This window comes from Meleagris gallopavo, chromosome 5, assembly GCF_905368555.1.
Source record: "Meleagris gallopavo chromosome 5, MGAL_WU_HG_1.1, whole genome shotgun sequence".
NCBI lineage: Eukaryota > Metazoa > Chordata > Aves > Galliformes > Phasianidae > Meleagris > Meleagris gallopavo.
In genome coordinates, this window is record NC_139408.1 from 21,509,379 (window position 1) to 21,534,150 (window position 24,772).

Genomic DNA, 24,772 nt, shown 5'->3' on the forward strand with positions numbered 1-24,772 from the left:
AGTGCTTGATAGTTTTGCAAAGCCTTGCATTAAACGCTCACATACACAGACATGCACACACACACACACAACTTTAACTGTATCTTGTACTGGCTCTGTACTTTCCAATTTTACATTGTGAACTTAATGCAAAGCATCAGAAAACACCTAGCTGGGAGAGAAGTGTTTGGTGGTGAAAAGGAAGGAGGGGCAGAGGGAGAGGTTTCAGAAGGAGGCAGACAAGGGCAAGGGAGCCCTCCAGCCCTGTCTCCAGGCAGTCCCACAGGGCCAGATCTCACAAGGGAAGCAGCCAGTCCTATGCTCCATGTTCACAGGTGATGCTTATCTTACCTGAATGAGATGCCTCCATACCTTCTGCCAAAACTGAGGTGGACATTTCACGTGATGAGACAGAATAATGAGGCAGGTCTGAAGCAGCTCTGAGACTCCAAAAGCTTCAAGGAAATGCTGGAGGCCCTGAAGGACTGTGCTTCCTTGGAAACTCCTAATTCCCTTCAGATGAGAATCTTCAATCCATGTGACACCCTGCGTCATGAATCACCCACTGAAGGCCTGACCCTCAGCATGTTTTGCTGTCAATTTAGCCATGGCAGAAGGACTTTCTCTATGGTATTCACTCAGGCACACTCTGTCTGCTTAGGAAGAGACCGTTTATCAACAATTTTTTTCCAGCAGTCTTTCCCTCTGACATCACCATAACAAAAACTTGAACACCAAGCTGTGGATATGGATGATGCCATGCTGCAGACATGGGGTGTTTTCTGAACACTTGCAATTCTCTCAGAAAGCTCTGGCAGATGGGGAGCTTCTCATGCTCGCTGGGCTGCAGTACTGTGTAGGTTGCTAGAGGCACATGAGAGGGCAACTTCTTCACCTCCAGCAGGACTGAGTAACAGGAGCAAGATCTGAGGGTGTACAAAGTGAACAGTTTTGAACTATTTGAGAAAGAAGTGCTCAACCATCAGTGACCTGACACCAAATCTTTCTGGGGACCAGAGGGAAAATTTTGACCCCACTGAGGCTGCAACCACAGCCCTTGTTGAATGTGTGTCTCAGCCTGGCATAGCTCCTCTTGAACACTGTATTGGTGGCAGCATAATTCTGCTGCCATCTGCCCTACTTCAAAGGCAGTCCAAAATCCCTTCTTTGGTACATGCCATTTCTACTTGTATCGCTGAGAAATGCAACCCGTTATGAGACAAACTTGATCCAGGAAAGAGAGTTTTCAGATTTGTCTTTCAGAGCTGAAAATAACTGAGAGAAAATAAATACATTATCCCATTAGGACGAGGGTTTCATTGCTTTTTTCCTTCCTTCTTTTTGGTTTATTTTAAAAGCAACTGTTTATTAAAGTGAGCATCCAAGAGGTATTATTGTAGAGATTCCTTTAACATTTTGAGGGGCTTTGATCTTGCAAACACAAGTACAATGAAAGATTTCATGCAATTATATCTAGCCAAGGCTTGCAAGCTAAAAAAAGAAAAGGCAAGCTGCCCTCAGCAGAAATGGCTTTTCTTTCACTGAAGGTGATGTGAAAACACTGAATACCTTTGGGACCTATTTGGATTCTCTGTCTTATCTACTGCTATATGTATTTTGAAAAAGTGCATAACGACTTGTTTGTTGTGATAGAAAGGCAGTTTTCCTAGCTCTAGCTGCAAGGTTAGAGTTGCCTCAGGGTTCCAGCTTAGACTTTGTCTCCTGCAGAGTCTATACTGCCATTCAAGGACCATCACATAGATGTACTGCTGTTGTCTTCAGTGTTGCTACCCAAGCCACACTGGCAGAGAAATATCAACAGCAGAACCTTATACACTAGCTGTGCAAAACCATGGGTGACTCTAGCCACCTGCCAACCCAGGTGATGGCCTACTCCCCCATGTAGTCACAGGATATGGACAGACTCCTCCAGACCCAGAGCAAAGGTTCAGCTCTGCATCACACCCAGCCAAAACACCAGCTGCTCTTCAAATCTATCCCAGAAATCATTTGGGTTTTAAACAAAGCTATTCACAAGACAGTGAATTCTCAGAGTTTTCTTCTGTTCCAAACATGCTGTATGGAGGAAATCCCAGAATAACTGTCATGGTCAAGCCCCTTCAAAGGGGCCAGGGTTTAGGCAAGGACAGAAGAAGATGGAGTTTAAAAAGTAGACAAGATGAGTTATATAAGTGTTGAACAGGCACATGCTGTATTTTATAGACGCTTACAATATTTAGCAGAGCACGTTTCAACAGCACACTTAAAGTGCTCAATACCTACATTCTTCCAGTGATTCAATTACCTTTGTTTTTAGTTATGTAGGTTAAGCACTGATATACTTTAAGTTGTCATCAGAAGTTGTATTTTGATGATTCTGAAAGGCACAGATCTCATGCAGAAGTTCTGTTGCGCTGTTGCCACAATGTCTGGGAAAGTCTCATCCCTCTCCCCTATTACAGGAAGAGGGAGTCTGGAACTGGCACGGGGGCTAGCTGGCTCTCTGAACTGGGGCAGGGCAGGTTTTGAAACCACAACCACGAAAGCCAGGACTAACACTTGCGGTATGAGCAAGGAGGAGCTAAGCCATGCTAAGGCTGCAGACCCAGCGACTGGCCTTGGTATAAGATGCAGTGTGGTCACAACCACAGACATGAATCCATGCAGCCTTGCCAAGTTCATCTGTGTTGCAGTGCAAAGGGAAAGCACGTATCCCACTTCAGCACTGACTCCTGCAATGAGTTAACAGACAGAAAAGCCAGAATCAGAGCCACAGCTCTCAAGAATCCCAATCTGCTCTCCTCTCAGACAGCTCATTTGTTGTGTTTGGGAACCCACCAGCAGGCAGGCAACATTATGCAGATAGGAAAGCTTTTAAAATAATGCATCCAATTATTCTTGTGCTTGGTCAAAAGCCCCATACTTTTACTTGTGGTAAGAATGACTTGTCTTTTTCTTGGGGCACTCTCCCTTTCTCCTTCTGTTTTTATTTCTTAGTCTTTGTGTCTTCCTTGAAAAGAGAACTGGCTGTTTAAGCATCATCAAAGCCAACTACTTTTCACAAAATATATATTTGCAGGCATAACCCCATTGCACCAGAGACAAATACATCCTGGTCCCAGAGCTGTCATTGCAGCCATATGCTTTGTACTGTGTCTCTGAATGGATTCCTCCCAGGCTGGATACAGTAATGCTTTAAAGTAGCGTATTTGTTAAGTATTCTGTCAGGAGCATAAATCAGAATGGCACAGCATCATTTCTACTGGGCAGGTAAGATCCTAGGAGGATCCTAGAGCTGCACAAGGCATGGAGACCAAACGTCACACCACATCCTTGGCAGTGAAAAGGAGCTCAGGATCAGCTTCTGGGAAGATGTTTCCACACAAGCACTCATGAGACCTTTCAGAGGCATGAATCCAAACGTGCAGGCAGCAGCAGGGGCTGCAATCCCATCACTGAGGGCAGGAATGAACAAACTCCTAGGATTCACTAGCGTGATGCATTTTCTAGGCAGGTCATTCAAGGCAGCCAATTTAGTCACCCCCAAAGGACAGCATCCGCTTCCTGTGAGGTTGTGCTTCTTCTGGGAACCATGGCAGCGCAGGCACCCAAATATTTCACACCTGGCAATGCCAGTTCATGTCTGCACTTCCCCACATCCTTAAAAGTTTGGGATGTGGCAGCTGAGCACAGACCGGAAAAAAATCAGCCACAGAGCTCGAGTGCTCCCCAAACTTGGGAGCACTCAGATCCCTGCATTTGCTCCGGTTTCCTCTCTGGCTTAGGCTGGGAATGTTTGTGCCAACAACCTAGAGAAGAAAATGAAGTCCATTGCACACAGATGCTTGGCCAGCTCTCAGTAATGAAACACGTCTTTATCGTCCGTGATTTTTGATTTAAGGAAAGGGGCAAAACTGCCCACAGTTTGCAGAGAAAATAAAATATATAAAAAAAGAAGTAAGCCCCAATGCTTATGTTGTGAAATGCAGCTTCCTCGGGACAATAAAGACGTGTTTCATTATGGAAAGTGGCCGACCATCTGTGCGTATTTGATTCGTATCCCTCAGATCTGGGAAGTAACAAGGCCAATTTTACACTCACTTTACTGACTATAGCTGTGCTGACGTGTCTGACTTTGTAAACACTACCAGCATTTTTGGAGCAAGGAACACATGCTTCCTGCTCCTCTGGGCACGTTCCTTCTGCAGGGTGCACGGATCCTTCCTGCTCCCCTGTGTGGGGCAGAGACCTGGAGCATGCTGCAGGCTGCTCAGCATTGCACTGCATGGCTGTGTCTTGAGATTCTATGCCTGACCTCTGCGTGCTTCTGCACTCTGCTCAGATGGATTTTCAAGCAAAAGAAAGGAACTGGGCCGATGTACCAAGAGATGGGCACTTCCCATTGGAGAGGACATCACTGTGGGAAAGGTACCTTGTATGAAAGGAGCTGAGGGTGAAGTATGCAAGAAGGCTCACTTCAGGTGTCAGATTCTTCATGACATTGAAGGTTTCACCACTCATAATTCACCTGTTGGAGGCCAAGCCTTCACACAGAACGTTGGTTCTTACATTTTGACATAACCATTTACAATTCACAGTCATAGAATAATTATGGTTGGAAAAGACCGCTAAGATCACCTAGGCTGAATCCAGCTTATCCCCACCATGCCACTAACCATGTCTCTCAGTGCCACATCCACACGTTTCTTGAAAATCACCAGAAACAATGACTCTATCACCTCCCAAGCAGCCTGATCCAGTACCTCTCCTCTCTGAGAATAAATTTTTCCTAATATCCAACCTGAATATCCCCTGGCATGACTTAATGCCATCACCTCTCAACTTATAACTGTTACCTGGGAGAAGAGGCTGACCTCCACTACATCACAACCTCCTTTCAGACAGACTGATCAATCTCAGCCTATCCCCATAAGACTTGTGCTCCAGATCCCTCACCAGCTTTGTTGCCCTTCTCTGAACATGCTTTAGGGCTTCAATGTCTTCCTTGCAGTGAGGAGTCCAAAACTGAACACAGTACTTGAGGTGCAGCCTTACCAGAGCCAACTACAGAGGGACAACCACCTTCCTGCTACCGCTGGCTGCACTATTTCTAATACAAAACAGGATGCCTTTGGTCTTCTTGGCAATCAGGGCATACAGCTGGCTCTTGTTCAATGAGGTTTATTTCTGAATCGTGATGCAGTCTGTCTGTCCACTTTTCTCTGGTGCTTCCTCTAGATACCAAGTACCAAGATGCCACTGGTTAGGAAAAATCCCTCCAATTTCAGGACAGACAAAGCTCTGGGATGAGTAACAGTTGATACCTACCAACATGATTGAAGATGTACCAAAATCTACTCAGGCTTCTTCAAAATCCATCAAAGACATCATAAAGTCTCCAGCTGTGACCACTGGTGCTTGGATTGGGTCCTAAATGAAGCCATGTGAACTATTTGTGGACAGAAGAAACACAGCTTTGAGCATACAATGTACTAGAGATGTGATGTTCTCCAAACAGCATGCAAAATGATTTTATAAAAACAAAATAATTTTTAAAAGGGGAGAAAAAAAGAAAGAAAGAAAAGAAAAAAAGAAAAAAAAGAGCAGAACAGAACAGCCTCCCCCAAGGTCTGTTACATGCAGCTCAGAAAGGGTAATACGGTATCAGGAGCCCTCATTTCTAAACATGAGGCAAGGAGCTGGAATTGGTGTTTACACAGTCATTTTAAAGAAGGAAGAGAGTTTAATTTCAACAGCACCCCACCTACACGTGGGCCTGGATATCATTATTGGCAGGTGCATGTAATCACAAAAACACCAATCAAATAATAAAAACATTAAGTATCAACTCAGGATCAAAGGAATGAACCAAAACCTCTACTCTAGCTCAGCCCTACATGTCAGCCACATGCCTCACTACCTATGGTTTCAAGATCTCTCATCTCCAAGACACGTGTTTGGATTGCTAGGAAAGACGAGGAGCCTCTCCTCCTGGGCTCCCACCTGTAAAATCAGCTGGCAGCAGCATTCCTGGGAGTAAGGAAACTGAGCTAAAGGAAATTTCGGGATAGGGAGATCTTGTAAAGCACTATCAACAATATCAGCATACCAGTGAGAAGATAGCTAGCTGTGCCTGGTGAGGGTTTTGCATTATCTGGCTGGCCAGGGGCAGGGACAGTGCAGCACTGTTAAAAGCAGGGAAGATGGTAGCATGGGTATGGTCAAAAAACTTCATAGGCAGGGGTCACATGCCCATCATTAAGGTCATTTTAAGACTAGCTTGAAGAGTGGCCTGGATGAATCTTATACCAGGTCCCCAGGAGAATGCTTTAGATAGGATTTAATAGTTTTTCCCCAGTTCTAATTTCCATTAAATCAAAAGCTTTGTGCCTGACAAAATGCCAAAGCATTTTTTGAAACGCTTGGTTAAACACTCTCTTCACTTGCACTGTGAGAAGCATGGATTTAATTCCCTGGCTTCCACTGGCACTTACCCAGGGCCTTGGTGCTGGAGCAGGGTCTGGCTGATGCTCCCTCCCTGGTCTCTTCTAAGGCTCGTGTTCACAGGATGCACAGAACAGCTGCCCTGGGAGGGTCAGCTCCTGTCTCCCATGGGCTGTGCTGCAACATGGCTTTCTTGGGGTTTTATTCTTTCTGAATTAACTAGCTGCTGGCCACTGGAACTGGTGCCTTCGATCTGCAAATTGCAGCTGCTTGGCATAGTATGTCCAGACAAGCGAGTTAAAAAAGAAAGAGAGCAAGAGATTTGTGCGCACAGAGTCCAGGTCAGTGGTGGTTTATTAAGTCCCATTAACCATATGGTCACGATTATAATAAAAGTCTGAGTTATGGCCAGTGGCATGTGTAACCTCCCCTCCAAAACCTGATATATATATGTATATATATATGATGTGTGTAGATTCAGTGTGAGCGCTGACCTATATCACAGGGCTTTTTAACCCTTTCTGATAGCCAGAGGAAAGGCAGAAAGACATAACTGCAACTCAAATATACCTGGTAACTGCAGCCTGGTGAAGCCTCTCCAAAGATACAGCCTCTCCTGCTGCTACCATCCCAGTGCTATCACTGGGATCCTTCTCCACCTATCAGCAGACTTGCTTGCAGCTAAAGCAGGTCACCCTAGGCTGTGTGGCTGTAATTCAGAGCAGAGTTTGGTGCTGCTGGTGTCTGAGTGTTTTGTCAAAGGCTGGCTCGGAACTGACACACCTTCAGGCTGATGGAACACTCCTGGTGTTGTGAAGACATCGCATTGCTTTGGTACCACCACAGGAGGCATTCCACCAGCACATAACACTTTCACAAGTGAGATGCAAGTGTCCTTCAGCTGTTCCACTGGTCAAAGAACTGAGGTAAAAAGAGGCAAGGGAGAATGTAAGTGATGAGACTGGTAATAAATCCAGAGCGCACGAGTAGGAAGAAGCAGCAAACTGAGGTATTTTACCTGACCAGCCCAGAGAAGACAACAATCCTTGACCTGATCTCCTCTTGAACTTAAATAATGTGATTATGAAAGACCATACCCAGACCAATTCTCTTCCCAAATCCTTAGCAACACGTGGAACAAATGCTATCACCTTGTCTCCAGACACCTCCTGTTCTGCCACTTTCTTGTGCACTGCATGTCCAACTCCAGCTGGAAGGTACACCAGACCCAGCACTTATCCCTGCACTCCTTCCCATGCAACCCCGCAAGCCCCCCCTATCAACAGCTTCCTAAATCTCCATTCTGAGGAGCAATTTGCCCGAGGGACCCCAGGCCTGCCTAGAGAAAGCCTCTGTCAGGAGCTCACCTCACCTTGCCATTGCTGGCGGCCTTGGAGCTTCAGACAGCAAAACCAAGGACATAAATATAAATTTGGTCAAGACAGCATTGAAAAATGCCGGACGTGCAAAGAAATGACCTAAAAGGTAGAAGTCAAGGATAAATAAGAACAGTCCATGTAAACTGTGTGCTCATCTTAACAATAAACAGAGCGGCTGCTGCAGGGGAACTTGAAAGGGCTGTGCTTGGCCAAGATGGATGGTTTGCTGAGCTGCTCCGGGCTCTGGCCGAGGGGCTCAGCATGAGTAATGGGGTGCGAGAAGTGCTTGCTCACCAGGGCCGGAGCAGGCCTGCGCCTAAGAGGGGGAGTACGTAATGACCATACAGGTTATTTATTGCTTCATTTACTCATTAGCCTGGCATCACCTCCAGTCTCCAGCCACAGCACGTGATGGCTTTGAACTGGCGCCCCGGGTGTGGCGGGCGCTGTGACACGCGGTTTTGATGTGTGCCCCACAGCTCCCGTAGGATTTCCGCTCGGCCCCGCCATCCGACTGAGGATAAATCACCCTCCCTCCCTGTGGCAGCTCTGGGGCTTATTGGCATTATCTATCATTGTTGAGTCCTCAGCCAGACGTGCACAAGCTTACTGTCTCTCAACAGTGAGGGCAGGGTTTCAGCATGCTGGCAGGGCTGAGGCACGGTGAGAGAAGCCTCACGGGCTTCCCCAGCCTGCCATCCATCACCAGTAGCATGTCAAACTGGAGCGGGGTGGTGGGACACAGCATGCTCAGCCGCAGTTGGCAGGTGGGCAAGTCCCACGGGGAGAGGAGCAACAACAGCAGCCAGCAAGACTCGCACCCTCTGATCTCCTCTGTGAAGGGAAATGTCCCCCACTGTTGCTCCCCAGGCTGAGCAGCGATGGCAGACAGGTGTGGTTAAAAGGTGAGCCCAAGACAACAAGGCCCAGCTTGTGGGCTGCTGTGGGTTCTCTGTGCACAAGCATGGCCTGGTGAGAGGCCAGTGGCAGCAGTCGTCTGTGGTTGTGGGGGTTCTTCCATGCAAGTAATGTGGCCACTACTGCAGGCCAAACAAGACAAGCGTATGTGTCCATGCTCGGCAGGATGGTCATACGCGTCTTCCTTCCCCTCTGAAAACACTAGGCTCACCTAACTGTATGCAAATTAATCTGTAACTTTGTCTTAGAAGGGTTTGTCCATATTCTGCACTAATGGTTTACTAAGTTATACAGTTATACATGAGCACCGGGAAAGTACTTACCAGCAGAAATTGGCACACCAACAATTATTTGGTAGGCAAATCAAGTGCCTGACCTCCTATATCCCATGGTAAACATTAAAAAATGGAGTGGGAAACCACTAGTAAATGAAAGCCCCTCTTCCTCCTAACAGCAAAAAACAAAACAAAACAAAATCTAGTTAGGAAAAGGCAAAGCAATGCAAAACAAACAAACAAACAAACAAACAACAACATTTCATCATGAACCAAAAGGCTTTAATTTGTGCTGGGAAGAACCTCAGAAGTCCTCTGCGGAGAAATCCTGGGCTCTGCCATGGAAATCTGAAGACCAAAGGCAAGAGCCCTCTAGAAGCTCCAAGGAATTGCAACAAAGCTTGATTCTAGCTGGAATCCAATAAAGTAGATTAATGTTATTAATGAAGAACAGAAATCAGTGTTTGATTTGCCCATAAGAGCAAACCTGAGGTCAATAATTCAGCCCTGGATAAGGGATATGAGGGATGTCAGAAGGCGAGGCGGCATTTTTAAACTTGCAAGCCCACTGACAAATACCTTTTTCTGTCAGTGCCTGCCCAGAAGGCATCCCCACAGCTTCTTTGGAGACAACCAGAAGCATGGCGTTCCTGGGTGCTGTTCTAAGCACCCACTCTGTCTGGATTCTCTACAGAATGCTTCTGTATTCTTAATGGTAATTTGCAAGCTCTAGATAATGTTAAATCTTAATTACCTCCCCTACTCCCCTCCTTTTAACCTCCCCATCCCAGCTCCTTGCAATGCAAGCAGCAGCTCTCCCTTTTTAAGGCTGTTTTCTCGTTTTTTTCCTGATGCTCTGTTCTGGCATATGCCCCACACATGTCCACAGAGCTCAATTCCCTGGGGCTGCAGGCAGGGGGGCAGCTGCATGGCATGCATGATACTCTTATTAACACATTTCCTTCCCAGGCCCCCAAAGCAAACGTCTCTGAAATGCTTCAGAGGTCAGTCATGGTTGTCTGTGGCCTCTCCTGCGCCAGCAGACAGCACCACAGGGAAGTGCAGAGCTAGGTTTTGCAAAGGCTGCTCCATTCCCTTCTCATTAGCCATCAACATATGTCCTGTCTGCTCCAACCAAGTTGTGAGAGCAGAGTGTAGACACAGAGCCCAGGTGCTCTGACCCAGGCAGGGTGAGGAGCCTCTCTAAGCCTGGAGGAGCAGGATGCTCCCACAGTAAACCCAAGCACACCTCTGTGATGCTGAATGACAGAGGCATTGAAGGCATCTATTTCAGCTCTTTGGAGTCAGATGCCTCCTCTTTCCTCTGCTGGGCAGAGCGCCGGCTCAGCATGGAGTATTCTCTTCCATTTCCTAGGGACGTCAGTCAAAGCCAGGCTCTTGGAAGTTCAAGCGTGGCCAAAAGGAAGCAGATTTCAAAACACACCCCTCCCTCCATTCCCCCCTTCCTAGGCCTTTTGTTTCCAGTCCCCCTCCTCCCATCAAAGAAAGAAACAAGAAAAGATTCTGGAGTAACCAAGCCATGATCTATCATTCTTTCAGGGGAGTTTCTTCTAATATTAATCAGTGCAAGCCTCCCTCCCTGCTTCTCCCTCCTCAAGGAAGCAGCAGGCTTGGAAAGCTCAAACGGATTTCTGATGGATCTTGCAGCAAAATCCCTCAGTTCTCAGCTGGAGTGAGATGGTGTTGAGGCAGTTGCCAGGCTTTCTGAGATTTCTGGAAGATAAATGAGAATCACTGCCTATTGCCTCGCACTATGAATGCATAGGACACCCAGAAACTTTTCTGCAAAGCAACTGGGTTCTCTGTTCTATGAGTTAGAGCCGGTGTCCCTGCATAAATGTCACCAACCCCAGCAAAGGTGAGGCTCCCTCCAGCAGCTGATAACACCTTCTCTGTTTTTCTTCTCAGCCCTGGACCAGACAGCAGAACGTAAAGATTATCCTAAATATATCAGCTGATGACAGACCCTGGGAGTGGCCTCCCAGTAACTGGGGAGTGAGAATACAATTTCTCAGGCCACTTTTCCACTCTCAATTCTCTGCCCTTGGTCTCTCAGGGAGGACTAGTGGAGTGAGACAGGAACAAGCTGTCCCCTCCCTGTGCTGGTGCTGACAGCTTTGGGCAAGAGACAAGTCTGGGCTGTTTGGAGACTGCAGAGGGACTGAAGCGAAGTGCAGAAGCTACCTCCCCTCAGTGCAGCATGAACGCCTCTACTTTTAATCCCTACTGACGATCCAAAGAATGCCCTCAATGTCTGCCAAGCAGGATGCTCCTGTGCTGGTTGGTCTTCTCTCCAGCTATGGAGCATGTCTCTAGGTGACATGGGGCACATGAGGATGCCCCAGCTTCTGCTTACAAGGAGGTAAAGCAGGTGGCCAGTTAGCAATCAGTATCCCAAGTAAGAAAGGACAATTTCATGTTTCCAGATAATCTTAGAAGAATTTCCTCCGAATCTGTCTCTCCCATAACTCTCCTGGCTGAGGTTGAATTCTTTTTTACTATGTCCGTCATTTCTGATTGGCTATTTTTGCAGAACTTCATTTGCAAATCCTCATGCTCATGCTGTTAATATAGTTTGGCAGCTGGATTTCCTCCAGTTTATTAAAACCACAGTGCAGGTACTGTGATCTCCCAGAAATCCTCACAGGCTCTGCTGACTTGATACACTTTTGCAGCAATCTCTGCCTTCAACACCCCTTAAATTCTCCAATACTTGGCTCTGGTCAATTCTCTTTTATCATTTTGTTATTTAGTTAATTAGCACCATAACAGCACTTAGTCTTCCTGATGGCCTTAAAAATACAACAGACAAGAGAGAGAATGAAAGGGAACCTTTCAAAACCCCATGTGAGAACCTTGCTGCTGATTCATAAGCAGACCAAACCACCACTGAAATACCACCCTGCAGGAACCTGTGCTCTCACCCCACTTTTTCCCCCATTTCTTCCTTTGGCCTGGCCTAGCACATGAGGCCTTGCTTAGGTACTTAATGAGCAACAATACTTATAACACTGTCTCTCATTAAGAGGAGTTAACTGAAAGAACTGATAGCAGATGCCTGGTTCTACAGCTGAGGGCAAATTGAGCACACATCTAAAAACAAGCTATGAGTCAGTCAACTTACTCCCCAGATAGCAAGCAGTGTAAGGGTCCCTCGAGCTCTCCTGCATGGTATCAGGCTGCACAATAGGATAGCCCCTTGAGTATGGATGCCTTTAAGGGCTATACTTCTTTCCCAAATTTCATACATTTCCCAAAAACTGGAAGCAGCAATTTTATTCTGAATAAAGTGTTTATAATGTCTGAAATGATCTTAAAATCCCACTTCACTGAAAATCATAAAATATTAGTTTTCGGCTTGGCCAGCAAAGCAAATTCATCAATGATGATGTTTCCCATACAAGTGATATTTGGGAGGCTTGTTCTGCTCAGTCTGTGTCTTTAAGAAGGAGGGATGACAAGAGGCTGGTGTGCAGCAGCTGCTAGCATTTCCAAGATGCTTTGTATTATGGCAGGACAGAAGAGTTGACAGTCTCTTCTCAGTTCTGTGGTTAGCTGGCTACAGGCATGCAGTCATTACTCTATATTAATGTGAGATGTGAACATCATTTTGCTGGTTATAATTATTCTCCAAGTGGTACAACCTTAAAAATTATAGCTTTGGAGAATCTCTTCCTCTGTAGTTCTTCCTGGGAGTCCCTGCCTGGGTTGGTTCCCAATAATGAGATTTTCTAAGGGGGTTGGGGATGCATTGATTGATTTATTTGCTTTTGGATGCTAATTAACTTTGATGTTTTGCAGCCACACTCCTGGCTGCCATACTGCATGCAGGGGAACTGTGGGGCCTATGCCTAGTCAAAAGACCACAGTGGGGCTTGGAAACATTGCTATGTTCTGTGTTTTGCTGCGGCCCTCTATACAGAAGCAGAGGTCTTTCTGAACAGCTTCCCTGAGAGATCTCGATGGACAGGAATGGGAATGGCCCTGCATACCAGGAATTGGTAATATGGCCAAGGCATATAGATATGCCCTAATGTGGGGCTGCCCTTCAGCAAACTGGGGCCAGGATCTTCCTGAGCCCCATAGGGAGCCGTAACTCCTGGCAAACAGTTGTCCCGCAGCCCCCAGAGCCCCCAGGTTCCCTTCTTCCTGAGGAAGATCAAGGGAAATCACATGAAAACATATGAAACAACTGCTTAAGAAGTGGTGAAAGGTCTCAGCTTCTTCTTATCTTAGCAAAAGGCACTGTCATCAGTTTTTGCCCTGAATTTCAGCGCTACGTTCTCCACTAAGTCTGCCAACATGGGGCTATGTGGCTGCTCCACATTGCTGAGTCTAAAGCTCCTCTCACACAGGCAACATCCATCAGCAGTGACAACTTCTGGTAACACTCAGCTCTCAACAGGATTCCAATCAGAAGCAAAAAGCCATCCCCTCCATCACCATAGACATTCAGCACACATTGAAATGAGTGGTTGGGAGGCCTAGAAGCTCATTCAAAAGCTCTGCCATGTCTTCTGGGTTTGTGCCAATGTGGCATGTCAGATCACAGGCCAACTGAGAGGATTTAGGAAGAAGTGTAGGTAGCTAATGCTAGGTGTTGATGTTCCTCCTCTGCCCAAAAGACTTCTGCCAACTCATCAGAAACAGCTGGCCTTCAGCTACAGCCCAGAATGTACTTCACGATTCAGGTGAGAATGTGGCATCCAGACTGCTTGAAGAGCAAAAACACATTTTAGTAATTTTGCTCTTCAGACAGCCAGCTCCTCACTCCCTCTTTGCTTTGTCTTAGTGCTCACCAGGATAAAGTGAAATAGCAGAAGAGGGTGGACTCATTCTTTCTAGTAGTGGAGAAGAAAAGCGGCTTATTTTGCAGAGAAAACAACCCTATGCTTATGAATTTGAAGAGCCCCAGAATTAATGTTTACATGATGCTGCATCTAATAGAGCAACATGTCTCTGCCTTTATGGTAGCAGCTATCATTGTGCAACACACATTGTAAGTCAGCAAGACCTCCTGCATGTTTCTTGTGGAGCTCTGGCTTTGCGCCTCTTCTCCAGCCAATTTGTACCATACCCTCATTATTTAGCAGCTTGCCACAGTGATGAGCCAAGCCATAAATCCCATGCTGTAAGTGTCCACTTGGAGCTCTACACTGCCAGGGTGAAGCAGGCTGTTCCCGAGGCAACTGGGAGCGGCCTCAGTCACTGCATCACAAATGGAAACAGCTACACTATATAACTGACTCATAAGAGAGGACCAGGAATATATTCATTGGTATAATGTAGTGATTTAACAGAGACTCAAGATTTGAGAGGGCTAGATATGCTTGATTATCTGTTGGATAGAGAGTAGCCTTAAACACAAATACAGGAGGTCCTCACATTAAGTCATGAGGTTTAGAGTGGACCTCCTTACTTACAGAACAACTTGAATTGAGGAAATAAGGAGCGGAGGTACGGCTGTATCCATTCCCAGTCTCAGACATGGAGAATGGTTTATGTCTAAGGGATTACAAATGCACAATCAGTCTAAGGTTGAATCCTAGTGAAGGTAGAAATGTTTACAATCACATCTAAGATCTTCATAAAGTTAAGAAAGCTTAAAACAATTCATCACTTATCAAGGACCTGTATTGGCAAGATGCCTTGAGGTCAAAGTGTAAGAGACATCTGTACAAGCATAATCTTGAGACACATCCCTGTTCAAGGGCAAATCCTATTGGGCAGCCTATTGCTTTGTAAAGCTCAAAGGGCTCTTGGGCTGCTCACTATTTATGAGGTAAGATGATTGACTCTTAGCCATATTTTGGTTCTAGATCCATTCTCAACTGGCCCTCAACTGCTGAACCAGGCATCTGCTATCTCTTCCCTCAGTCCCCCAATTTGAGACAGATCTGCGGTGATCAAACTGCTTTATCAAGGTCGTTACAGGTACCATTGTTTATTATCTATAAGCAGCAAACATCAATATTAGGGTTAGTAGAATCAAAGCTGGATGAAGTACAGAATTAAGAACTCCCATTGCTGTTGTGACCATACAAGATGAGCTCCCCACCAGCGGTGTTCTCCATCCTTTTTCACTCTTTCCAGGTATCTCTTCTGTATCATGGTTGTAACAACCAGAAAAGTCAACGTGGTGGAAGGACAACATAGGAGCATAGCAGCCAAGGGACTAGCATAATGGAAAGACGTTACAAAGAAAAAAGGAAAGGTGCTCACCCATCTCTGAAGACCTAGGCTTGCAGGGAAAACTCCACAAGGGAGAGTTCTCCAGAAAGAGATCCTTCCTCAGTGGCAGTCAGCCCTTAAATGGGGTCTAAGAGAGGTGCAACCTAAGAGACCCAAGGGATTCCCATACAAACATGGTTGTTTTTTTTTTTTTTTTTCAAATACACAAGTACAGTTTCAAGGATTTTATCAGGATGTGTTAAAAATAGCAGATTTTGTTCAGTGTCAAGACAAATATCCTGGGCACTGATGGTTTTTCTCTCACAAATAAAAACTCATTGTTCTCATACAACTCATGCAATCACGTCAACAGTTATCCATTTGTTTCCATTTCATTATGTTTACATTACGTTTAATGACTAGAGTATAGTTCTATTATGATTTAATCCTGGTGAATTTATTGGTCATATATTATATACCAAAGCACTGTGTATCATAAAGACAAAAGCTGTGGCATTGTTATATGTAAAACTGATTGGAATTCCCTTTTAAATTTGTTTCATTATAGTCTTTTCCCACAAAGATCCTGGATACCATTTTGCCCTCCTTTTAATGTTATTTCTTAGCTCTGTTTTTATCTAGCAGCTCCGATTTTTCTGTCCTGGAGAAACAGAACTTCCTCATTTCAGTCTACTGGACTACTCTCCTCCATGTCTCTAAATCTATTCAGAATAAAAATAATAATAATAATAAAAAAACACCTCAAATTTCCAAATTTCCCATTCGATCTCCATTCTTTGAGCTACTTACAATCTTTTCCTTTTATGCTATGCTACATCTGATTCTTGCAGAATGAAGTGCCTTTGTTTTCCTCCACATTTTTCTTGTTAATTGTGTCTTTTTCCAGAATGACTGTAGATAATGACCTTCCAGACCACATCTAAAAAATAGTTTATTCAGTGCTGGAATCACTCTCTTTCTTTCTTTCCATCCACAATATAGCTCTCTCTGATTTGAATCAGCCATTGCAAGTGGGACAACCAGTTAATTAATGTGTATGTTTAAGTATACTTCATTTCAACTTGTAACCATGGTTGAGACCATTCAAGTCTTCATTATTAGAATCTATTCTTATACTCCCTATATATTGAAAACAGGCATAAGTGCTTACGTATTTTAAGGTTTTCTGACCACAAGTTTAAAGTAGTAGCACTATTGGAGACTGGGATAGCAGCTGAGATACAGCATTTCCACTTGCTGTACTGTAGGATGCTGTAAAAGAAAAATAGAGAATTGTCTTGGTACGGGATTCAAAACATGTTACTCCATTAAGAAGATGAATACTTTAACTAAGCCTTAATTTGTAGGTTTAACAAACTACTATTCAATAAATAGAGTACTAGGCTTAGTTAAAATTACAAACTCAGCATCAATAGACTGTAATTTGACCATCACAGGCTGCTTTGACTCTAAAAATCCTCTAGCTTGAACAGGTTGTCCCAGATGTATTTTCTGAATTTGCTTAACTACTTAGTCTAGAGATAAAAGTTCCATTTCCCATTCATAATATCACTGTCATATTTCTGTAAATGCAGCTAAGCCGGACAACAAGAAGTCACACTGCTTCTGTTGTTTCCCTCACCTTCTTAGGGGAAGTTACTAATTCAATTCCACATCTCAGGGGTGGAACTATAAAGGTTTAGCATGTGCAGCACAGGCAGTTCTGAGCGAGAGACATAATTTGTTGTTTTCCAAATCTGCTATAAGTTTAAAAACTACCCCCCTGCCACAACAGAAATGCTCTATTGTGGTACATTAGTAGTTTTTGATTCAAGGACAGGGGCTGCACTGAGTGCGTGCAGTACAGTCTCCCTTTTTCTTCAGGAGTTGGGATCAGTGTTTGAGCCACAGGACAGAACACCAAGGTCATCTGTTTAAAACATAGAGTACTGAAATATTTTTCATGGCAATTCGTAATGGCAGAGCAAGTGGTTGAAATACATTTCTCACCCGGGAGCCAGAAATTGGCTTTGGCACAGAACATTCTGTGCTGTTTACATTGGTAACCTTAACTCTTTGCTGTCTGAGTTGCATGCTTTACTTCCCAGAACCTAGTTGGGTTGACATCAGAGTTTGCACTCTTGTATTTATTAAAAAGATTTCACCAATTGTCCTTAAGGAAAAATTTGAATTAATATAAATATATACGTGGGCTATTCTTATTTATTTACTGATTATCTTTTTACTTGGAATCATAGAATCACAGAATCGTAGAATTGCAAGGTTGGAAATGACCTGCAATATCATCTAGTCCAACCATCCTCCCATTGCCATTGCTACCACAATGGCAGGCCCAATGCTTTCCAAGCCATATTTGTTCTTTGTTCTTACTTCAGGCCTTACAATTCCTCCTGGGGTTAGAGGAGAGTTGGGACGTGTTTCCCTTTCCTTGCTGGACTTGACAGTGGAGGAGCTGAAATACTCTCCTTCACTGTTGTCTCAATTCTGGAATGTTATAGATTTAAGATAATGCCTGCAGGCTGATTATAAATTGTGACTCTAGGAATGCCTAGGGATAATGATTTTTTTTTTTTTCATGTTGTTTCACTTGCAGAGATTTGTTTGCAGGTTTCTAGATTTATTTTCCTTTGCTTTGGTTTCTGTTCGCTGTTCTGGCGTATTTCTGTTCTCCCTTGCTTGACATGTAGCTTCCAAATGTAGTGCTCTGCAGATAACATCTTCCCTCCCTCATCCTTTTATGGTCCCTAATTACCTCTAGGTGCAATTCAAAAGCTCCTAAATTCTAACAGTTTTCATGAGCCCATTCATGTGAGAATTTCAGACCCAGGCTCATTCTATGCTTCCTGTAAACAATTGATATCCCTACATGCCATCCTGACAATTATGCCAATGCATTGCAGAAGGAAACAACTACATGGTACGCTTCACTCCTAAGAGAGAAGCAGGAATATATTTATTGATATAGTACAGATATGATGTGGTGGTTTAACAGCAACTTGACAAGATTCAAGATGGCTGGATACGCTTGATTATTTACTGCATAGAGAATAGGCTTAAACACACACATACAGGATGCACTTCCATTGAGTCAGCAGCTTCAGAGTGAGCACCTTTTCTTTCTAACCCTCTTTCTACCACAGAGATAAGGAAGCTGAGTATGGCTAGATCCATTCCTAGTCCAGACTTGGTCAACAATTTATGTCTAAGAGATTCTACGTGTACAATCAATCTAAGATACAGTCTTAGTGAAGCTAACAAAGCTAAGATGCGATCTTAGTGAAGCTAAGAATGCCTAAAACAATCAGATACTTACCAAGGATATGTATTTGCAAGAACGCAACTGCATTCAGTTGGCGTATTTCATCTTACTTCATTCTCTTTCTTCTTCCTCGTTGTTTCTATCTTGATATAGCAGGCTGAAAAAGTTTACTATCAGCAGTGGGCGGTACACAAATGTCCCATTTTTTCTCTTCCTTCCTCATTTGCTTTGCATTGCCTGTTTCCTCTCTGGGATCTGCCTTTTTCCAGCTCTTCTTGATGTTGGACTCCCTGATTTCTGGTGCATTTTAGCACCTTGAAAGCCTTTCAGTGTATTCCATTCCAGAGATCCCTCTGTAACCTGTTTGACTTGCTAACTACACTTCCCATTACTCGCAGTAGCAGCCCAGCTTGGATTCATGCAGACCAATGCTTTCTGTGTTGCACAAGTCCGGACACAGCCAGTTCTCTACACTCAGAGTGTACATCAGGTTCATGCATGAGAGAAATATCTTGGTACAACTTGTGGTAACATGCCCACAGTTCCCATAAAGCACAGATTCCAGAGTTTGTGCTCCTGCAGTAAGGGCGGGCAGGCAGGCAGTACTGTAGTCTCGACTTCTTATGTTGCGCTGGTTGTTAAAAAGTAGCCAAGACTGAAGTCCTGAATAACAGTAGCTCCTAATCACTGTATGTTCAGAGGAAAGCAGCTCCTGGATGTCGAACACGGCCCTCACATGCTTCCCTTGTCCAAATCTTTACTTTGAGATATTCTGAATCTCTGCTAGCTATTTAGGATTTTCCTGTTTCTGGTTTTCTGTTGACTGACAGCAGAACCTAAAAACTTGAAAGTTATCTGTTTCCAAGTCCTTCTCTACCCTGACAGATCCATAAGAAACAAAGCAAGCAAGCCAGTAGACCAGCATTCATTTGTATTCCTCCAAGGCAGACCAGAGAAACCATCAGCCTTTTGTCCTCCCAAGCTTTCTGGAGCACCTCAGAGAAGTACAATACATTTACTCACAACAGGCTGCTCTCTTTTTCTCTGTATCTCTAGTTTCATCCACTAGCTGGATGAGATGTGGGATGGATGAGTCCACATCTCACGCTATCTGTGGTAGGCTGCAAAACTGCCTTAATACTTCTCAGTGCCCAAGCCCAGCATGCTGACCCCCAAAGATATGCAAAGATTTCCAGCAATGTGTCCTCTTCCAGTGGCAGTCAGCTGCACCAGAAATCCAGACGCTGGCCAACAGTTTGGGTTGTCTGAAAGAAATGACTTGGTGCTAGGAGATCTTTCTCTGAGCTCTCTGACAATGAAAGAGCTTTTCCCAAGCCTCCTCACTGCTTGCCACATTTAATGAAGACACTTACTGTGACAGTCAGCACCTTAGGTGGTGAGACCATCAGCTGTCTTCTGCAATGAAAGGGAATCTTTTTTTTTCACCCTTTTAGTTACTGAAACTTATTGAGAGAGACTGCAAGAGATGAATTATCCCAGCTGAAAAGTCTGGGCCTGTTAAACCTTGTAGGGTGGCTAGCTGGGCAGCGTTATTGCAACATGAAGATGACTCAGCCGCGCAGCATCTTTGTTGGCATCCTCTTAGCTGCTGTGGAGACAATTATTTCTTTATTGCTAAACAGTCTGTCGGTGGCTTGGGGCACTTATGTGAAAAATGTAACAGAGACAGAATAATAATTCAAAACATGCCAGACTAGAAAGTCATGGTCATTGTATCAAGCTCCTTCTGCCTGAAAATCAATCAGTCCAGATTGCTGAGGGTGGGTGAACCGGTGGCACAAATGCTTGTGACTTCATCAGAAACAGCACATCCCTCAGGAAAGCAGGATCTCCTTCTCAATCAAATTGCCTTACCAATAGCAGAAGCAGAAGGGAGCAGAGAAATACTCTGCCTGGTTATCTCCATCAGCAGAACTAACTCAGAAGAGGAGTTTGCCTTTCAAAGATTCCATGAGGCGTCAGCTGCTCCTGGGTGAAGTGATGCTAGCAAGCAGCGTCCCATTATTTTCCCACTGTGGGAACCAAGCCCTTTTATAACTGTTTTGACTGTAACCAAGGAATTAGAGAGATGGATGAAGCCAGCCGAAAGTGTGACAATCTCCTAAAGGCGCACAGATGGTGAGCAGACCCTGAAAACTGATTCACTTTGACTGATCACTTTCCTGAAGCACATCTTGGACAGTTTTTAGCCTCTCCGAGGACCTGAGAAAACCCGTAACTTCTCCGAGGCAAAATGGGGGGTGGGAGGAGAAAGGAAAAAAGCATGATTTTTCCTCGAAATGCACATTCACACATAGTTATTTATTTACTTGCCCTTTGGCATCGAGAGAACTCATCTCTTGGAGAATGATCACCTGTGGCTCAGCCCAGATGGAGGTGGGATACAGATTTCATTGCCAGCGCTAACCATGAAAAGATTTTCCCATTTTACTAGAAACCACAATCCCCCATAGTTCTCAGACTACTCAAGTGATGTATAACTTGGTAATTGTCCTGAAAGATAAGGAAAAGCCTCCTCTGCAGTTGCATTTGATATAGCCTGATGTATGGGATCGCTCAGTGCTGGCTTGGTGGAGGGAGTCTCGAGACAGTGTGCAGTATGCCTCTCTGCCTTCTTCTTCTCACTGGGGAACCTCTGCTGGTGGCAGGCAGGATCCTGAGGGTTGCAAATTGCTTTCCCACATCTAACGTCCCTTTCATAGCAGACTCAGTCAGTTTTTGGCATGAGGAGGGGAGTTAAAGAGTGGTTCGGAGGCACTCCAGAGCCCCTTCTGCAATGCTCCCACTCCCACAGCACCCCTGTGCGGGAACCAAAAGGGACGGGGAGGGAATGAGTGGTGAGGAAGGGAAAGCCTTGTGAGTGGAGGAGGGAGAGAATCTTCTGGAAGGAGAAACTTCTGCCTATAGGAAGTGGCAAGAATCCCTTTTCCTGGGTCAGTGCAGGGGACTCTGGACAAACCCTCAATCAAGCGAGTATTTCACAGATTGGCTGTGGCCATTCCCACTCACCATCCAGCCAGGTGCAAAGACCTTCCAGTTCGGTGCTCTGAGGGAACAACAGACAACTTGAGTTTTTTTATTTTATTTTATTTTATTTTATTTTATTTTATTTATTATTTATTTTGGATAAGAATCTGCTACGTGGAATTTTCCACTTCCCAGGCACTCCAAACTGTACTTTTGTGCTAGGAGCATCATGGGTACGAGCAGCCGCTAGATGGCACGTCCATCCTCATGCAGCCACCCCAGAGCCTGGAAAGTCCAGGATGTCCCACGCAGGCACAGTAAGAGGATGAAATATATCTCAGCGTCTGCTTTTAGCAAATGCTGGCACATGCCACAGTTATTTTGCGTTGGGGATCTGCAATCTGATGAACATTCCTCTGTGATTTTGAAAAGGATTAAAAATAAGCTGCAAGCACATTTTGCTAACTTGCTCTCACTGGTTTCAGTGGAGATGTACTGGGACTGCAGAGAGCATTTATGTGCAAAACAGCTCGTAAAAGAAAATATACAGAGCTTTGTTCTCCCACAGGAGGGCTAGTGAACTATTTGGGTAGAACCCACATGAAGTAAGAAGTTATTGGTCGATATAATTTTCCAGATCCTCAGCTGCTGTTATGTGGTATACTTCACTCGTTTATACTAGCTGAGAGTCTAGTCTCTAGGTCTCCAGATCAGAATTAAGCAAGACACCAAGAGGTTTTGGAGAAAGGAGTTTTATTTGAGGGGACTGCCAAACATATTAGATCTGGACCACTTTCTCTCAGAGATCTAATCTCAGAGGAACTGGCAAACCTGAAAAGGTCCAGAATTGGGAGTGAATCAGGCACATTAAGGCATATATGCTACAAGCTGCAGTGTTTTCCACATGCGGCAGCAAATAACTAAAGTATTTCAAAGCAGAGAGTCTCAGGGCAGCTTATATCATTAAAAACTGGCTTGCACTTGGTACAAATTGAAAAGAAAGCCAAGCTTCTGGATTTCCCTGTCACGTCAGTCTAATGTGCCTTAAAGATTTTGGATTTTGGTATATGAAGGTTTAAATCACCTCTTCTCCCTCCCCAGAATTTTCCACTGGAATACACAGAAGAATTAGAAGTACTGTACAGTGCTCTTAAATTCTCCCCCATCTCCTTTGTTTGCACCAAGAACAAAGACTGCATTTTTATTTGACATTATTTTGAATTCATCCCTTTAAAAAATGCTGTTTAGAATTCAGTGAAGTAATGCTTTGTGTTTCACTTGTGTGCCTGCAAACTCCAGCACTGGTGAGAGGGTGAGTCAAATTATGGATAATGCGAACTGGATTAAATTGGACAACAAATTCATTATTTTCAAGAGAAAACAGCACAAACAAAGTAAGTATTTTAATTTCTTAAACATTTAAAATGGATGGGGAGAGAACAGCAAAGCTACGCAGCCTGGAAGAGAGAGGAAGAGAGTATCATGTTTTGTGGTTCTGTGCATTGCTGCTCACTAGGGAGTTGTGCTGCTGAACTAAATCTTTGGGGTACTTCTATAACACAAATAACAAATAGTCATCCCCCAAGAGAAAAATACTGAGATCCAGCCCCAGATTTGAGACTAAAGAGAGACACCAAGTGGAAGAGAAGCACATGGACAGTTGCAAGTTATGCGCAGATCTCGAGGATTTGGTTTCTACACGTGGCTTGCTGCAACCATATGAGCAGTAATGGTGGCCCAGGGAAGCACTCTGGCACCTCTCTGCCCGCATGGGCTCTGAAGGATGTATCTGCTGAGAAGGACCAGAGAGGTAAAAGTGGGAAAGTAGCTTTTTTCAATGCAAGATTCAAAATTGGCTCTGTGTAGCAGGATAATTGGATGCCTTCACAAATTAAATTGAAAAGAATTAAGCCTCTAAATACCCTCGTGGATCTGAGTTTGCGTGAGAAGTATTAGTGTCATAGGATTGCTTGATCCACTCACGTTGCTCCTTCAGGTAAGTCATGCCAGTGTTGCACCAATTTCACTGAGAAAATATTCAGCCTGCCAATATCAGCTCCTGAGTATTTTCATTTCCTTTGGCAAGCTTTGAACTGAGTTCTCCTTCCCTAGGCTTTCTCAAGTGTTTATGTTAACTGGACTGAAAGAGACAAACTTCTCACTGGTCTCTGGAGCCATGGGGTGTGGAATTAACACTACCTAAATATCTAGCATCTGTCCCTGCACATTCCAAACAGGAAGGAAGCCTCTTCTCGTTTCTGGGTAATGTTCATTCCTCTCAGCCCAAGGTGTTTACTTCAGTACAGGTGTTTGCCCACATCTATACAATTTTAAAGGGGCTGAGGCTGAACGCCACCTCCTTGGAACCACCTCTGGTTGCCAAAAATTACTGTAAAGTATGCAAAGGTTCATAAGGTCACACCCTGGCTGTTGTTAGCCCAGGTACTCAGGTACTGAACAGAGCTCAGGGGCATCAGCAAGATCTCCTTAGAGACTGTCGTATTTTTTGGAATTCATCTGGCACGAAGGTCCCACGCAGAGACCCAAACTAACAACCTACAGGAGGAGCTGCTTCGCCTAGGTTTCCTTTCTGCCGGGATCTTTCGGTTGCCTGCATTTCTCCCTTCAGCCAGGTGAGGGCAACTGGGCACCAAAAACATTATTTCAATTCACTGAAGCTGATTTGTTTTCTCTGAAGCTCTAAAACAGGATTCTTAAAAATAATTAGCCCTGAAACAGAACAGACCGCTTTCAAATTATACCTTTTGATAAACGTTTTTCCCTAATGTGAGTAAATAGTCTCCCCCTCCTCCCTCCAAGTCCCAGCAACAACAGCGCTTTTATTGCTGTTCACTCCATCGTTATTTTTGTATACAAATAATCCCCATCCTAGTTCTTCTGATAAAATCGCAGCTTTGGGCAAATAAAAGAAGAGGATCCATGAGGGTGCCATGAAAATACTTCTGCCAAAGTCAGACTTAACAAAATCTGCAATCTTCTACTGCGGTTTGTATTCCATTTCTTTATTTTATGCTGTGTTGTTAAACAGACACTGACTGCAGACTGTAGGTTGCCTGGTCACTTTTTGTTCAACCTGGAATTTACTGGAACACTCAGCTCTGCATTCCCTCATCCACCACCCGCTGTACTGACCCTGTCAGCACACAGATTCTTCCCCTCGGAGATTAACAGTAATGTCAGGCCAATTCAAAGACTTGTTTAAAGGAAATAAATACTCAAACATTGTGAATCTGCATACATCTTGCTCTTAAACAGTGCTCTTCTTAATGACAAGGAGAGGATTCATCTGCTAAGGT

The 24,772-nt window shown here is 44.4% G+C and overlaps 1 long non-coding RNA gene across 1 annotated transcript in view; it reads right to left on the reverse strand.

The window, feature by feature from the left end:
* LOC146544277 (uncharacterized) overlaps positions 1-19,350 on the reverse strand; it is a 73,716-nt gene extending 54,366 nt beyond the window's left edge. Inside the window, exons 1-7 of the long non-coding RNA XR_014883481.1 lie at positions 18,522-19,350; positions 15,998-16,459; positions 9,044-9,167; positions 7,796-7,901; positions 6,994-7,344; positions 5,308-5,428; positions 331-5,213 (exon numbers count right to left, since the gene is read on the reverse strand). This is a non-coding gene — a long non-coding RNA (uncharacterized LOC146544277). The remainder of the gene's footprint in view (positions 1-330; positions 5,214-5,307; positions 5,429-6,993; positions 7,345-7,795; positions 7,902-9,043; positions 9,168-15,997; positions 16,460-18,521) is intronic.
* Positions 19,351-24,772: the final 5,422 nt, after the last annotated feature.